Raw genomic sequence first — 16,649 nt, 5'->3', positions numbered from 1 at the left:
CAGCTGATAAGTTGTGGAGCCGAAATTAGAACCCATGACCTCTGACTCCCAAGCCTGTGTTCTTTCCACTAATGCACATGCTTCCCTAATAATCTCCTAGATAGCACTGACTGACTGGAAAGCAAGACAGAATGACAATTTTCCAGGTTGGATTTTGTTACCAAAGCAGATAGACAATACAGCAGGTTAATAAAGCAAGTAGACAACGTACCGTCCAGCAGGTTGCTTTAACTGAACTGGAAGCCGAGTGCTAAATGAACTGACCTCTCCTCGTCTCCCCAGCTCAGATTCTCCGATCCAGCCCCTTAGGGGTGGGGGGAATCCTGCCTGACATCTCCTTCATTTCCTCCTACCACACTGCTCTCTTCTCCCCCGGTCCCTCATCGACTGGAAACCCACCAGCCGGAGGGCGTATTTAAAAAATGGCCGTTTTGAGAAGAGGTGTGGATTGAAAGAAGCTGCTTTACCGATTGCGGTCCAGAGCCTCTCAGAGCTAATAGGAGTGACGGAGTGGTAGCTAGTGAGTTCATCCACCTGGCCCATAAACTCCTGCTCCAAAAGATGGCTAACCAATCAGTTGATCGATAGCACTTTGATACTCAACCCAGCCCCATGGCACTTATTTATATATGTCCTTATACTCTGCCATTTCTCCAATCTGTACTTAAATGCCTTTCTGCCCCTCTAGACCGTAAGCTCTTTTTGGGTGGGGATCATGTCTACCAACTCTGCACTGTTGTACTCTCTCAAACACTCAGTGTAGTCCTCTGCCTACAGTAAGCGCTTAATAAACACCGCTGATTGTTTGGAATTTGTTGAGCACTTACCGTGTGTGGAGCACAGTACTAAGCACTTGGGAGCATATGTCCTCCAGGTACTTACAATCTAGTGGAAGACCTTAAAACCAAGTGACACGTTCCTCACCCATGAAGAGTTTACATTCTTAGTGGGAGAAACAAACATAAAAATATTGACAGCTAGCGCCTAGAGCCTTATGATGGCAAATATGCAATTATGGAATGTTTATGCTGCCTAAATGACTCGTATTGGAGAGCAAAATGTAGACTGGCATTTCAGACATATTTGGATGTTGTGAAATGTGGATGAGGTGTCTTGGGCTTCAGAGTTCTGAGAAATCCTTAAAAGTTCAAAGAAGAAAAATGGTAACTGTGGCATTTCCCAAGTGCTGACTATTTGCTGAGCGCTGTACTACTTGCTGGAGTAGATGACACACAGACCCTGTTCCTGATGGGGCTTACATTTTAAGAGGGAGGGAAAACAGGTATTTAATCCCCATTTAACATATTAGAAAAATGAGGTATAGAGAATACTAATAATAATAGTGTTGGTATTTGTTAAGGGCTTACTATGTGCCGAGCATTGTTCTAAGCCCTGGGGTAGACACAGGGGAATCAGGTTGTCCCACGTGGGGCTCACAGTCTTAATCCTCATTTTACAGATGAGGTAACTGAGGCACCGAGAAGTTAAGTGACTTACCCAAGGTCATACAGCAAAGCGAGAGAGCCAGGTTTAGAAACCAGATTCCCCAATTCCGAGGCCCATTCTCTCTCCCCTAGACTGAAAGCTCATTATGGGCAGCAAATGTGTCTGTTTAGTGTTGTACAATACTCTCCCAAGCACTTAGTAAGTGCTCTGCACACAGTAAGTGCTCAATAAATACAACTGAATGAATGAGTGAACTAGACCATGCTCCTATATATTCCATATATTCCTTTCCACAGAGAGAGACAGAGAGAGAGAAAGGTAGAGATAATTTTTTGAGTGAGTTTCCTGCTGTTATATGTGAAATTATTTATTGTTTTGTTTTAAAGTATCCTCAAAGTAGAAGCTCGTGGATCGTAGAACGGTGTGTAGGCATAATTGTAAGATGAAGAAAATGAATGGATAAGACCTTCAGTCCTGAGGCAGCTTGTGAGGGAGTCTGGAGGAGTTTGATTGAAATAGAAGGCTTCTGGAGCAGAGAACATCTTCTTTTTCCAGTAGGTCAGCAGGAAAAGAAAATGACTGAGAAATGTTGAGCGGCCAAAGCATTTACTGGCTCCTCCTCTGCCCGCTTGACTGATCCTGTGCAAGACAGAATGAGTCCAAGTGATGAATACATTTGTAGTTTCTTGCTGTGGAGATGGAACCATTCACTGTGGGAGATGGCCACTTGATTGACGTCACAGAAGGTCTAGAGTGATGCCTGATTACCGATTTAGCACTTTGCCTGGGTCCAGATCTCAGAGAGGGCCCTCGCGGCATCTTCGGGAATGGCTGCTGATTGCTGATGAGTGTCTGCATAAATATGCCCTGAGAGGTCACGAGGACAACTGCTGCCTGCTACGCAGAGTCTGCTCGGTACTCTGGATTGGTGCGACTATGATGATTCTGTGCCTAGGTGCAGAATGCTCTATTAGGTGCCTGGGTACATCCCTGCTCCTAATGTGTTGAAGATCTGATGGGAGAGATGTGTGAAAAGAAATGGCCAACCACTTGGCCTTCCAATCATCTATGATTCTGGTAATAAGGAGACTTTTATCTCTGTGGTTTTTAAGTGCTTCTAGGCATCAAACACTGTCCTAAGCAGTGGGGTGGATACAAGATAATCCGGTTGGACACAGTTCTTGTTCCATATGGGGCTCAGAGTCTAAGAGGGAGGGGTAAAAGGTAGCAAGTCTCCATTTTACAGGTGAGGAAACTGAGGCCCAGAGACGGGCATTCAACAGGCAAGTGGCAGAGTCAGGATTAGAACCCAGTCCTCAGACTTCCCGGCTTGTGCTCTTTCCACGGTAGACCAGGCTACTTTACCTTATTTATTAAGTGCTTACTATATGTCATCACTGTTTTATGTCCTGGGGTGATGATGATGATGTTGATATTTGTTAAGCCCTTACTATGTGCAGAGCACTGTTCTAAGCTCTGGGGTAGGTACAGGGTATAATCAGGTTGTCCCACATGAGGCTCACAGTCTTCATCCCCATTTTACAGGTGAGGGAACTGAGGCACAGAGAAGTAAAGCGACTTGCCCACAGTCACACAACTGACAGGTGGCAGAGCCGGGATTCGAACCCATGACCTCTGGCTCCCAAGCCCGTGCTCTTTCCACTGAGCCACGCTGCTTCTCTAGATACAAGTAGATACAAGTCAATCAGGTTAAACACAATCCCTGCCCCACGTGGGGCTCACAGTCTACATAGGAGGGAGAACGGGTATTTACTCTCCATTTTACAATTAATGAAACTGAGGCACAGAGAAGTTAAGTGACTTGCCCAAGGTCACAGAGCAAACAATTCTCAGGGCCAGGATTAGACCCAGGTCCTCTGACTCCCAATCTTGTGTTCTTTCCACTAGACCACAGTGCTTCTCATGTTAAACTATAAAATATAAACCCTATCATCTCTTCATTTGAAAACCGTATTGTCGCTGTCATTTTGTGGCTTGTTCTCCAGTGAAGGGTGTGTCCCATAGAACGAGTCATTTCTTATTTTGATCTCGACGTGTGGAGACTTCTGATTCCTTTAACCAACTGGGGAATTTTTCTCTTGGGTACCTGGAATTTTTGACTCCAGATTCAGGGGAATTATATGTGTTTGGGCTCCTCCCTGTGCAAAGTAGTTTGGGATGGTGAGATGGAAGACTGGTGTTTGTGTTTTTTAAGCTCCTCCCCAACCTTGGAACTGATGGTACATGCAGTGATTCTGCTGAATTTTGGGATGATTTTCAGGAACGTTAGTGTCAGCTGCCTCTTAATCCACAGTAAATGTAAAGCTTCCAAATAGTCCTATGCAGTACAAGCTCCCGGATCCATTTTCTATCTGAAATACGAGCCGCAGACTTCAGTATTTCAGCTTCTGAAGCAAGGATAGATTTCCCACCGCCACCGGACTATCTTCTTCTAAATTGTCAGTTACAGCATGTACCCCTATTAGCTGGAGGTCTGTCGATCGGTCTTATAAACGACTACAGTCCTGGGAAATAAAACCTCAACCCGTCTACCTTCCTTACACTTGTTTTTCAAATCCCTCACAGAATGGGAATTGTTTGGAGCAATACAGCCCAGAGATAGATCAAACTCTGCCGTTCCTCTGTAACGGTTTCCAAAGGGGTTCGGGAAGAATCTTCCAGTTAAGATGCATGTGGCATTCTGAGCATTGGTCTTTTGGATTGGAAGATTTTGTCAGGGTGGTCATATTTTACCTGGGTAGTGGTTAAAGAGAGAGTTTGGGAGCGGGGGGTGGGAGCAGAGAGGGACTCCTCGCCTAGGGGATGACAAAAATGATAGCCAAATATGTAAAGCAAATGACAAAAAATAGGGAGTAGGCATGAGAAATAACATCAGGCCTTATTCTGTTCTTAAACCTCCCTGCTGCTGTCCTCAAGGGAAAGGTACTGTTATTATTATGTTTGTTATGCACTTACTATGTCCCAGACTGTACTAAGTGCTGGGGTGGCTACAGGCACATCAGGTTGGACGCAGTCCCTGTCCCATGTGGGGTTCCCGGTCTTAATCCCTATTTTACAGAGGAGGTATCGGAGGCACAGAGAAATGTCGTGATTCAGCCAAGGTCATGCAGCGGACGAGTGACGGAGCCAAGACGAGAACCCATGACCTTCTGACTCCCAGGCCCGTGCTCTATCCGCTACACCAGGCTGCTTCCCTGTTCTACTCGAATCCCAATAGACTGAGCCTCTTTAGTGCAGGGATTGCATCTAATAATAATCATAATTGTGATAGTATTGTGGCATCTACACTCCCCCTCCAGACTGTAAACTTGTTGTGGGAAAGGGACCTGTCTACTAACCCTATTATATTATTCTCTCCCAAGTGCTCAGTTCGGTGCTCTGCACACAGTAAGTGCTCCGTAAATATGATTGATCGATCACATCGACTAACTCTGTATTGCATTCTCTCCCAAGTGCTTAGTCTAGCTCTCTGTGTACAGTAAGTGCTCAATAAATCCCCTTGATTGATTGACTCTGACCCATCTGCAGACAGCAGGTTGGTCTCCCCTCAAAGGTCCAGACATCTTAAATGCCCCTAAGTCCTGACAAAGTACTTTTAAATCCGTAAGGCTAGTTTCTTCCCTGAATGAAGGGCTTTCTCCTCATAAATGCACTGAATGCTTACATTATTCCCTCAGGCTATTTGAGGAGATTGCCTCGAATCACCCGCTTGACCTGGCAGCTCTTCAGTAGATATCCAAGGGCAGAACCATCGGTCTTCTTGAAGTCCCATTTTTTTTCTGGTTTGTCGCCTAAGGCTTGGCAATCAATCCTCGCATGATGTTTATTGAGCCCCTATTGTGTGCGGTACACTGTACTAAATGCTTGGGAAGCTTGCGGGAGCCTATAGTCTATAGAGGGGAGGTAGATATTAAAACAGATTAAGGATGGGGGAATAGCACACAGTAAACGCTTAATAGGTACTATTAGGAGGAGCGATTTCCAGAAGCAAAGCCAACTGTCGCTTCAGGGAAGCCAAGTTTACAAGGTGGTCGTCACATCTCACTCACAGCTAATAGATGTTTGATTTCTTTGCCTTTTTTGGGCACCCCTTTAAGCTCTGTTACCTATGATGAGAACTCTGAGAAGAAAGTTTGGGATTTAAAATGAAAGACCTCCTTGCATCACTGATGTTCACTGGCTGGGAGACTTCATAAGAAAACAGCTCTTCCCCTTGTAAGTTTCCTACTTCTCAGAGGAGACTGGTCACCCATTCTCCTGACCGACCTCAGTTTCACTGAACCCGCCCTTTCCCCTGTGCTGAGGTGCCCAGTGCCTTCCCATCGTAAACTCATAAGTGAGCCTATTTTGGCGAGGTCATAGCCTCCCGCAGCTCTAATTCATCCACCGTTCCCGGGAAAGCTCGACCAGCGGGACCGTTAGCTTTCAGAAACATTTCAAAGAGTCTCCCCAAAGGAAAGGCTCTGCCTTCTGGCGCTTATGAAAATCCCTTGAAGGTGCGCTGCTGGGTGGGGAGTAAGTCAGCGGGGAGAAAGGAGGGGGGCCAGAATAAAAGTATTCCAAGGCGGTGAATCATTCATGGACTTGTACAGTATCTTATTTCATAAAACTGCTGAAGAATTGATATCGTGCCCAACCTATGCTTTTGAAATGCGCAGAGCAAACTGATTTTTCTCATGGGATTTTCTTCGGTTGAAGGACTCTGTGCTTTAGAACTCGAGTCTCACTTAATGCTCAAGACACCGAGATAGGCTACTCCACGACCATCCCTGGCCACTGGCCATTCCCCTATCCCCGGTCTGTCATTACTGTTATTTGCGCTGCCAGCCACAGACAGAGACAGAGAGAGATGGACAGACTGACCGTGGATGCTTCAGTTCTAGCCGTAAGGGGCTCACAAGTCTCAGTCTCCATTTTACAGATGAGGTAACTGAGGTGAAGAAACTTGCCCATGGTCACCCAGCAGCCGAGTGATGGAGCTGGGATTAGAACCCAGGTCCTCTGACTCCCAGGCCCCAGCTCTTTCCACAAGCCCTCACTGGCTCACCTGTGATAGGGTCAACCGAGAAGCAGACATCACGGCGCCAGTGAAAACTCTCAGAAACAGATACTAGATCTTCTTCTTGTGGCCAGGTGGGGGGAACTCCTTCAGAATGACACCTTCAGCCTTTGGACATTCAATCAGTTATTCTCAGGCTTTGCAGATCTGCCCAGAAACACCACCTATCAATCAATCAAGGCTATTTACACAGACCCGTTATTAACACCGTCCCCGCTTTCACGAAGCTCATAGGGATAGAATGCATGTGTGTGTGCATGTATATGAAACAAAACTATGTAGATTGCATGTTTAACGGGATACAGAAACATGAGGAGGTAGCAACATGATCCGTGGTGAAAGGTACGTTAGTATTTAGATAGGGAATTTATTAGGTGCTTACATATTAGTTGTGCTGATGATGCCAAGGTTGTGGATTCGACCCCCCTACGGGCCGCTTATGTTTGAAGAAGCATGGCCTAGTGGCAAGAGCACGGGCTTGGGAGTCAGAGGATGTGAGTTCTAATCCGGCTCAGACGCTTGTCTGCTGTGTGACCTTGGACAAGTCACTTAACTTCTCTGTCCCTCGGTGACCTCATCTGTAAAATGGGGATTAAGACTGTGAGCCCCACGTGGGACAACCTGATTACTTGTATCTTCCAGTGCTTAGAACAGTGCTTGGCATGTAGTAATCACTTAACGAATACCATAATTATTATTATTATTACATGAAGCACTAGGGTAGAGACAAGCAATTAGAGCATTTAGTCCCTGTCCCACATGAGGTAGGGAGACCAGATATCCTTATTTTACAGATGAGGAAACTGATGCACAGAGATGTTTAGTGACTTACCCAAGGTCACACAGCAGGCCAGTGGCAAATTTAGGTCTAGACCTCTGATCCACTGACTGGAAAGTACAACAGAAAGAAGAACAGTTGAATTTTTATTTTGCTATTCCAACAGTACAACTTTGCTAACTGTGTGGATTTCCTCCTAAATCTAACATTCTGTTGATTAGCGATCATCCTTCCCCATGCCAAGACCTTCCTTTCCCGGCCAGCAGGAACGATGGTTGACTTTATAGCCTGGGGTGTAATACCTATGGCTATACCTGATGAAAAGTGTAACACATGCTGATATCCTTGAATTGAACTAAAATGCTGTTTCTTCATTCGGTAATGCCGTTGAGCTCTTATTCTTCCTCGGTGAAACTTCAAAAAAAAAAAAATCTGAAAAAGAGCATAGTTTCTCATGCTTGGGGATGTTTTGTAGAAAGCCTTAAGAATGGATGCCTTTTCGGAGTACTGGGAAACTGAATGTAGAGAGAAGGCAATATTTCTGACCCAAGTTTCTTGGATTTTGTTGGAAAAAATAAAGAGTGATAGCTTTGTCCCTAAAGAATGCTAGACACTTCCATTAAGGACACATAAAGTGTGTCCCCTTTGGACAGACTGTTTTGCAACTAAAATATCCACTCTGACATTCAGAGAAATTGACAAGCAGAATTGCGATTCAGTCTATACAAGAGGCAGCTGTATATGAGCCTGTGGTCAGCTGGAGTAAAAGTAACTTCATTGGCTCACTGAAAATTACTTTAAAAGGCCTAGAGAAAAAAATGAAACATGATATTTCACCTCCTTATGGTTTGTTTTACAACAGTGATATTGGCAGCTAATGAGAATCAAACTAGGAGAGTAATGAATTCAGATAGAGTCTACGGTACCCAAAGGAGCGGTCACTCTGGCCTTTCTTCCGTGGAACATTCTGGATGTATATGGGAGGATGTATTCTGATTAGTTGGAATAATGTGATTATTGTATGTTCGCCAACCAGCACATTTAGTTGGCACACTCTTATTGTCTTCCTTATGTCCCTTGATAACGACTTTTTGAAATTTCTCTGATTCAGTCAGGCCTTTCTGGAACACAGTCATACCTCCCTCTGTTTAAGCCCTCTCCTGCCCCACTAAAAGAAGAAATGACATTCTCAAATCACTTAGTGCAGTGCTTTGCACACAGTAAGTGCTCAATAAATGCAACTGAATGAATGAATTCTCACTGGCAGTTTCCAATATTAAGGAAAGGGGTTACAGAAAGATCTAAATGGCTGACTTCTTCCCTGATTAGTTTGAAGGCAGTTTAGAAGAGGTGGACCATGGGTGGCCACCGTGGTTGTGAAGGAGCGGTGGCCTGTGGGATTGCTGGATTTGTCTAACGGGCTTTAAGCCGCCATGATGTGCTAGGCTCTCTAGGCCAGACTCTCGCCTCCCTTCCCCTACACCTCCGTCCGGCAAGCGTATACTTTTAAAAATCCATTCGGAATGGCAGCGTGAATGATTGAACCTCGGTCTCGAGAAGAATCCCTCGGCTCTGTGATTACTCGATGTAAAAATTGTGGTGTTGTCCTAGAAATATCGGGTGCCCCACAGCATTTTATTATTCTATTTCATAAGAACGAGGCCCAGCAAAAGTTGTGCCAAGTAATTACCTCCTACGTGTAATAATTAAGAGGAGACCTGGGGTAGTCATTCTAAGTCCAATAGCAAAATGTCATCTCTTATAAGGACTCTTAACTCAAATCAAATTAGTGGAACGTTTCTGCTGACAAGCAGCAACTCACACAACCCCAAGGTGCTAGGATAATTGCCAACGTCTTAGAACAAATAGCATTTCTTTAAGGTAGGGATGACATCCCACAAAGACACCTGGCTGCTTCTTGTTCACGTAATGAGGCATAACCTGATATTAATGAGAACTTCACTAATAGAAGAACAACAGTAAGTTAATGGATCTGTAGAAAGTCCTCTGAAGAAAGAATGAATTACCAGATCGGAGGACAAAGTGTACGCGTAAGTTTTTTCCTCACCCGTGTCCCGAGTTCCTTTCCCTGCCACAGTCTGGTCTTTAGCGGTAAAATTGAACCAAAAAAAATGGGGCCAATTTATCACTGTGATAGTCATAGGGATGGAGGAGCACGGGAGGTTGAAGTCCATGGGTAACTCCCAAACTTTACTTAATTCAAACGGTTCCTACCACCTTCCAGCAAACACCTTTAACTAATAGATCACAAAATCCCTATTTGGAGTTAGATCTCCATGTCGTTCCCCTGCCTGATTAACCAACGGGAAGGGAAAAGGATAAAGGAGGCATCGAGGATGAGGATGAGGAGGGGTGAAAGGAGACTGAGCAAGAGGCCTAGCTATCCCACCAGGAATGATTGAGGCTTGAATACGTTGGAACTCCTTCCTCTTACAAGGCAACTGCACACTTTCCAGGCCTTCCAGATGAGCCGTGACAGGTAGAAATCATATCTTGTCTTATGCCGTCGAGTCGTTTCCGACCCATAGCGACACCACGGACACATCTCTCCCAGAACACCCCGCTCTCCGTCTGCAATCGGTCTGGTAGTGTTATCCATAGAGTTTTCTTGGTAAAAATATGGAAGTGGTTTACCATTGCCTCCTTCCGTGCTTGACTCTCCCTCCAGTAGCCGAGACTGGTAGAGTACTGGAAACTCTCCAGATGTGACCCTGAGAGGTGGTGTTTCGACTACTGGTTTGGAATAGAATACTACTGGGGAATTAGGGAGCCTTCTTCTGCCAGCGTGTTCTGCCTAGATAGAATGCAATGTGACTGTGGAAGAAACGTATGTGTGTGTGCGTATCTGTCTGTCCATGTGACATCACACAGACAGACACCGGACACTACAAACTATCCAGAAGATGAGAAGAAAAATAACAATTTCCTGTGTGTCTTAGCAATATCCTATCACTGTTCTAGCTCTCTGACAATAAACAAATTCCAATTTTTAGTGCAGGATCGATGGTTTTTTCAAGACAAAAATAGCCTGGCAGATAATAATGATGGTAATAATTACGTGCTTACTTATGTGCGAAGCACTGTTCATTCATTCAGTAGTATTTATTTAGCGCTTACTATGTGCAGAGCACTGTACTAAGCGCTTGGAATGTACAAATCGGTAACAGATAGAGACAGTCCCTGCCCTTTGACGGGCTTACAGTCTAGTCAGGGGAGACAGACAGATAAGAACAATGGCAATAAATAGAATCAAGGGGAAGAACATCTCATTAAAACAATAGCAAATAAACAGAATCAGGGTGATGTACATCTCATTAACAGAATAAATAGCGTAATGAAGATATATACAGTTGAGCGGATGAGTTCAGTGCTGAGGGGATGGGACGGGAGAGGGGGAGGAGCAGAGGGAAAGGGGGGAGAAGAGGGTTTAGCTGCGGAGAGGTGAAGGTGGGGAGGGTAGAGGGAGCAGAGGGAAAAGGGGAGCTCAGTCTGGGAAGGCCGCTTGGAGGAGGTGAGCTTTACGTAGGGTTTTGAAGAGGGGAAGAGAATTAGTTCTAAGTGCTGGGATAGATACGAGTTAATCAGGGAGAACACAGTCCCTGCCCCACATGGGGCTCACACTCTTAATCCTCGTTTTACAGATGAGGTAACTGAGGCACAGGGAAGTGAAGTGACTTGCCCAAGATCACACAGCAGACATGTGGTGGAGCTTAGATTAGGACCCAGGTCCTTTTGACTCCCAGGACCCTGCTCTATCCACTAGACTGAGCTGCTTCTCATCGGTCACAGGGACTTGGAAAAGTTTAGTCAGTGCAAAAAGCTAGACACTCCAGCAATTACAAGTAGAATAGGCAGCTCTGCTAATAAAATATGAACATACATGTTATTAGATACAAAGATTTGCAATTACATCTTGATCGCAGCAAAGGGATTACAAGTTTTTAATGAAGTGCACATTGTCAGTGTGGAAAGCAATAAAAATGAAAAAAGGCACAAAACTGAAAATTTAATATATATGATAATAGACACAAATCTATTAAAGTAAAGCAGAATTAATTACATTCTGATATCCAGAGGGTGAATAAAAATGGTAAAAAATTAAGAAATAAAAAATTCATATTGTAATTAGGTAGGGGAGAAAACCGATTTTTTGCTTCCCGATAATTTTGGAAATATTTTCGAAGAGGGAAATGCTAAGATTGTTAATTATGAAGCCGTACCTAAGAGGAATAAATCTATACCCAATCTAGAGACCGTGCTAGATTTCTAGTTAATATATGGTTTTGCTCTATAAAACTGTAGACTGTAAGCTCCCTGTACCCATCCATTCCCCAGTCCCATTGCCCGTTATTTTCTGATCCCTTCTTGAAGTTGTCTCCTTCTGACAACTGGCACTGGGGTTATTGCCCAGCATCCAGATGTGTCAGCAGCAGCAGCGGAGAAAGCAAGGGATGCCTCTGATTTGGTTTGCACTCACTTTGTTCTGTGCCCCCACCCCCCTTTCCCTTCTTCATCCCACTACCCCTTTCACTGTCAATAACATAGTTGTTTAACTGGTTTGGACAACACGAAAGCTGATCTGGAAAGATCCATTTGTTCTCCAACTTTCATCTGGGTTTTGGTGTTTTAAGAAGCAAGAGTCCACCCAGAGTGGCTGATGACCGGGGGAAGAGATAGATTAAAAGGATAACTGCTTGGGAGACCGCACATGGATAACTCCTTTTTTAATGAGCTGTGGGAAGACAGCTAGGAGAGGATTCCGTGATACATAAGGATGGACAAACTCCATTTTGACTTCTGAAAACCAGAGGTTAAATGGAATGTCTGGAGTCAGCCCAAGAGGTAACTATATTTAAGAATCCTCCTTTAGTCTATAATGCAAAATAAATCAATGGATTGAAAGGTCTGGGGCTTCAAAATGGCTGCCCGGGTGCCTATAGATTTTAATTCTCTCATTTCCTTCCCTGTAGAAATCCTTCTGTTAGTTCCACCTTTGGTAGTTTCATTGGCTAAAATGGCTAAAATATAGTTTTGTTAAAAATTACATTCATCTTTCAATTAGGCTGGTTTTTTTCCTTCAATGATCGACAATTCAAAAACTGTTAGACTTGCCATAAAAAAAAAAAACCTTCAGGACAGTATTTTGACTGACACTCGTTGTGGGCAGGGAATGTGTCTGTTATATTGTTGGGTTGTACTCTCCCAAGTGCTTAGTTCATTTATTCAATCACATTTATTGAGCTCTTACTATGTGTAGAGCACTGTACTAAGCACTTGGAATGTACAGTTGAGCAACAGAGACAATCCCTGCCCAATAACGGGCAGTGCCCTGCACATGGTAAACACTCGATAAATATGATCGATCGATTGACTGATCATCGAAAGTTCCTATTTTCTCTTCCTCTGATTTCTAGTGGGATACTGCCATCTCTGCAGCAGCTATGTGTATAGGAATATATGGAATATATAGGAGTGTGGCTTAGTTCATTCATTCATTCAGTGGGATTTATTGAACACTTAATATGTGCAGAGCACTGTACTAAGCGCTTGGGAGAGTACAACACAACAGTATAACAGACACATTACCTGCCCACAATAAGCTTACAGTCTAGCGGTCCTTTAATGGTGCTCTCCCAGTGCCTGGAACAGCGTTGTGCACCCGCTCACGTCCCGCCTCTGGCCCGGAATGCCCTCCGCCTTCATTTCCGACAGACCATCACTCTCCCCTCCTTCAAAGCCTCATCGAAGGCGTATCTCCTCCAAGATCCCTTCCCCAACTAAGCCCCGATTTCCTCTTCTCTCACTCCTTCCTGCATTGCCCTCGTACTTGGATTTGGACCCTTTAATCACCCCCCCCCCCTCAGCCCACAGCACTGATGTAAACATCCATAATTTATTTATATTAATGTCTATCTCCCTCTCTAGACTCTAAGCTCACTGTGGTCAGGGAACGTATCTACCAACTCTGTTATTTTGTATTCTCTCAAGCACATAGTACAGTGCTCTGCATACAGTAAGTGCTCGATAAATATGATTGATTGAAATATGATTAGATGAATTTCTGAAGAAAATGCGAAAGCACCTAAATGGATACAGTTCCTGAGAAATTTCTCACGGTATATTTAATGATTGATCAGAATTTTTAAAGTAGGACTATCCCATCAGAGGCGATTGGGATGGTCCGTTTTTTTTTTTCCAGGGGGCGCACAGGAATCAAGATAATTGATCTCATTTTCTTATCCTCCCTTCATCAGTCCCAACACTCTGACAGAGAAAAGATTAGAGGAGTCTAGCAGAGCTCACTTTTCGCAGTCATGCTGGTTACCCAGACAAAACAGAGGGCTGAGATAGAGTTCTTTACTTCCAAGCCACAGAGAGTTATTGACATAAATAAAGGACTGAAGTGAGAGTGACGTGACTGGTGGTGTTAAGTCAAGCATTGACTGGGCTGATGAGGTCTTGTGAAGAAGGGAGATTGTGAACTCCCAGACAAGGTACCCCCGTCTGCTTGAAGGGTGTGAATCAAATTCAGTTGGTCTGTTGCGTTTCCACCTGTCAGATAGCACCGCAACTGACAGGGGAGGGAGAGTCGATGGATTCCGATGGAATTTTTTGTTGGCTGCTACTGGCTGACTCAGAAAAGAAATATCGGGGGGAAACGACCCCAGAAAACCCATATGAGAGGCGGTATGATCTGGGGAAAGAGCTAAAGACTGGAAGCCAGGAGATCTGGGGTTTAGCCCTGTTTGGCCACTTGCCCGCTCTAGAATCTTGGGGAAGTTACTTCCTGTGCCTCAGTTTCCTCACCTATAAAATAGGGATTAAATATCTGTTCTCCCTCCATCTCAGACCATGAGGCCCATGTAGGACAGGGATTAGATCCAACCCAATTGTATCATATTCCACCTCCTCCCCACCCCCTGTGCTTATCACAATATTTGGTGCATAGGAAGAGCTTAATAAATGGCATCGTTATAATTTTATTTTATTATTACATTGGAGAAACAACACGGCGTAGTGGATAGAGCACCGGTCTGGGAGTCAGAAGGTTATGGGCTCTAATCCCAGCTTCACCACTTGTGGGCTGAATGACCTTGGAAAAGTCACTTCACTTCTGTGGGCCTCAGTTACCTCATCTCTAAAATGGGGATTGAGACTGTGAGCCCTATATGGGACAGGGACTGTGTCCAACCCTATTTGCTTGTATCCAACCCAATGCTTAGTACAATGCCAGGAACATAGTAAGCGCTTAAGAAATACCACAATTATTAGTATTATTTTCAGGAGGAGTTACCTTTTGGTTGACCTTTCGCCTATCAATAAGTTTCTGAAAAATTGTAGATTGCTTACTCTGAACTTAAAGATTTGCTTGGCCACAGGCACCCACCTGTCATATCAGGCAGGATGATCTATACCCCGGGTGACGCCAGCCACGGCAGCAAGGGATTTGCGGGCTCTGCCTACTAGCGGGCACGTTTCCGACCTCGTCCCAGTCGGCGCCGTTTCAGAACCTTTCGGCTGCACAGCTGGCTACGCAGCTGGTATGGTAAGAAGCGGTTTCAGAACTGGCCCGAACCCACGCCCAACTCTCTTGATCAGCCAAACACCCAGGAGTCCGTCTGATTTTTCCTCTTGGGAGTTATTTATAAATCCCACTTCATTACAGCCGTGTGACAATTCACGGCCTCCAATTACCGCGCTCCTCCGGCAAGCGAGCCACTCGGGCTTTCTTTTTTAACCGACCTGATTTGCCAAGGTCTGAAATCACAGAGGAATGTAGTGCCTCTTATGTCTGATTGCTTTTTTGTATTCACAAGGGTCAAAGATCAGCAGGGAGGCAGAGCTGTGATGGTTGGTGCTCCAGAGATTTCGGATATCAAAGGCTCCACTCCACTCCACGGTGTTTCTCTGCAAGCAACATCCAGTAATTCCCTCGCGTCTATCCCTGGGGTGTCGGCCTAGAAATGTTTCAACGATTCTTGTTTACTCCGTGGGGGTGTCACTCTTCCATGGTAGTTTGAGTTGAGCATATAAATCCGTTTCCAGACAAGCAGCCCTTGGCATGTTTATCGTGGTCAGAAATCTATTCATGTAATTATTGTATATATTATTTACACATTATTAAAATGATGACTTTGGGGGCTACAGTTTTACATTTCTCTGGGTAGAATAGACCATCAGAAGGAGGAAATCAGGGGCCTGTTTCTAGAAACCCTTTGAAATGTAGCCAAGGATTTTTTTCCCTACCTCTTCGGTGACTCATTTTAACCATTTGCAAAATAGGAAAGATAGGAAAAGGAAAGGGATAGATGTTGTGAAATCTAAGAGATCACGGTTTAGGGATAAATAAAAAATATCTGAAATGCAGGATAAAAAGAAGCCATATTCAGAGCTCAGCTGGAGAAGCTGTCCTGCATATAGGCAATTCACGTTTATCATCAGAGAGAGGAAGTGGTTTACAAACTTTACAAAGAAACTTTAAAGAGAAAACAGTCTTCCAGTCTGGGCCTTTCCATCGCTCCTGGTTTCTGCTGGGAGCTGAAGTGTAAATGCCAAAATCACACAACAGGCATTCACAGCTCCCTCTTGATCAGCACAGGAAATAGCTGTGAAAGAATTCGTTCTCACGAAATTTTAGTTGGCTATTGCAGAATCACATCTCCTGGGTGTACGTACCCTCCTCCCCCACCCCGGTTCCTTTGGTTCATAGAGTGAGGATCGTCGCCTTAGTGTCTGTAGGAATTTAAAGCCCCCCCAACCCATCCCGAGTGATGACTGGTGATGACTGGGTTCAGAGAATTTGTCTTTGGTGTTTATGCAAAATAAATTTCTTTCATCGGCCTTAGAGATGAAATTTGGTGGTTCTCTATTTGGATGCAGGTTTTGACTCTTTCCTCAATAATTCCCATAATAATAATCATTGCATTTATTGAGCGTTTACTACGTGCCAAGCCCCGCATTAAGCCCTGGGATAGATAGAAGATAATCAGATTCAACCCAGTCCCTGTCCCACAAGGAGCTCGAGGTCAAAAGGGGAGGGAAAATAGGTATTTAAACTCATTTAATTCCAGTTTCTGAGGTAAATTACCCAAGACGCTGAGAAGTTAAGGGACTAAACCGGGGTCACCCAGCAGGCGAGTGGCAGAGCCGACATCAGAACCCAGGACTTCTGACTCCCGAGGCCGTGCTCTTTCCACTGGGCCGTACTGCTTCGAAGCCTTGGGGACTGGGTACTACAAGGCACCTCCGCCTCTTTAGGGACGGTTTACCTGCACGCCCCAGGTAGGACTGGATTTGTTTTTTGCCATTTACACTGCCACCAGT

General features: G+C 44.6%; 1 long non-coding RNA gene across 1 annotated transcript; it reads left to right on the top strand.

Annotated features, from left to right (window-relative positions):
* Positions 1-1,815: 1,815 nt before the first annotated feature.
* Positions 1,816-15,378, top strand: LOC120638823. Its single transcript, XR_005660802.1, has 2 exons — positions 1,816-2,523; positions 15,143-15,378. It is a non-coding gene; the product is annotated as an uncharacterized LOC120638823 (long non-coding RNA).
* Positions 15,379-16,649: the final 1,271 nt, after the last annotated feature.

This window comes from Ornithorhynchus anatinus, chromosome 14, assembly GCF_004115215.2.
Source record: "Ornithorhynchus anatinus isolate Pmale09 chromosome 14, mOrnAna1.pri.v4, whole genome shotgun sequence".
NCBI classification, from domain to species: Eukaryota; Metazoa; Chordata; class Mammalia; order Monotremata; family Ornithorhynchidae; genus Ornithorhynchus; species Ornithorhynchus anatinus.
This window is presented reverse-complemented; position numbering and strand designations above follow the sequence as displayed.